Source organism: Beta vulgaris, chromosome 6, assembly GCF_026745355.1.
Source record: "Beta vulgaris subsp. vulgaris cultivar EL10 chromosome 6, EL10.2, whole genome shotgun sequence".
NCBI classification, from domain to species: Eukaryota; Viridiplantae; Streptophyta; class Magnoliopsida; order Caryophyllales; family Amaranthaceae; genus Beta; species Beta vulgaris.
Genome location: NC_079207.1, coordinates 49,911,325 through 49,912,554, shown reverse-complemented (window position 1 = coordinate 49,912,554; position 1,230 = coordinate 49,911,325).

The window sequence follows — 1,230 nt, the reverse complement described above, 5'->3', positions numbered from 1 at the left end:
AAACCAAAGCAAAGGAAAGAGGAGGAATGAAGACCAGTACGCCGACGAGGAGGAGCACGGTGGCGCGGCATAGCACAACTGGGTGGTCGGCGGTGGCAGCTATGGCAGCTGCCGTCGACAAGAAGAAAATCGAAGGAAGAGGAAGAGTGAAGAAAAGAAAAGGAGAGAGAAAAAGAAATAGGAGGGCCGAAAATATGGGAAGGAGGAGAGAGAAAATAATTGTGTGGGAAAATTTTGGGATTTATGGGGATTTACTTGGTTTTCCCCTTGCGAGTTTAGGAAAAGGTGATTGAGCTCAAATAAAATTTAATGATTAATGAAATTTGTGCTTGGTTTTCTCATACCCAATTAGGAGTCATTTTCCTAATCCAAATAGTGTTTGGGCTCCTCATACCCACTTAGAAATCCTCTTCCAAATTCGAAAAGTGTTTTAAGCTCAAATATTTTTCAAAACATACCTAAATAAAATATTTTAACTTCTTTAAATCATTTAAATAATTCTTTTGACTTTCAAATAGTCAACCTTTACAGAAATGAATCATTTAAATACTAAAAGATATTTAAATATAATTATACATTAAAATATATTTATAAAATTCATTAATTTACGAAGGATTACAGTGAGCACGTGCGAAATATATTTTAGCTATATTATTTTCCATATATACTAAGTAAATGAAAAATTATACTTAAACTATGCACAATATTTGTGAAAAACTCAAAGTAAGTAGTCTAAAGCTATTTTATAGAATAGATGTATATTTTTTTAATTCAAATTGAGCTTTAAGATATATTAAACTAGAAAATTCAAACTCAAAAAAGCTCGAAACTCTGCTCGAGTTCAAGTAAAAGTGTAATAATCCGAGCCGAGCAATCCCATTTGGCTCGTCAACACCCATACTTGTGAGACGTTTGGTTCACATATTGATATGGGTTTGGAATCAGGAATGAAATCAATGTGGTATAGGTTTCGAACTTGATACCTAATACCATGTGTTTGGTTTTATTTGGGAATGAAATTTTTTCTTCTATTTAATACCTAGAGGTATTGGTATGAGCCAAACCCACCTCCCCCTTGGGTTTCTAAACCCATACCTTATGGGTTTGAGGTATGGGTTTTAAATCTATAAAATTATTAAACAAACACTAGGTATGGGTTTTGCTCATTCTAAACCCATACCTCATAAGTAGTTATGAAGGTAAGGAATTCCCATTCCCGAGCAAAGCAAA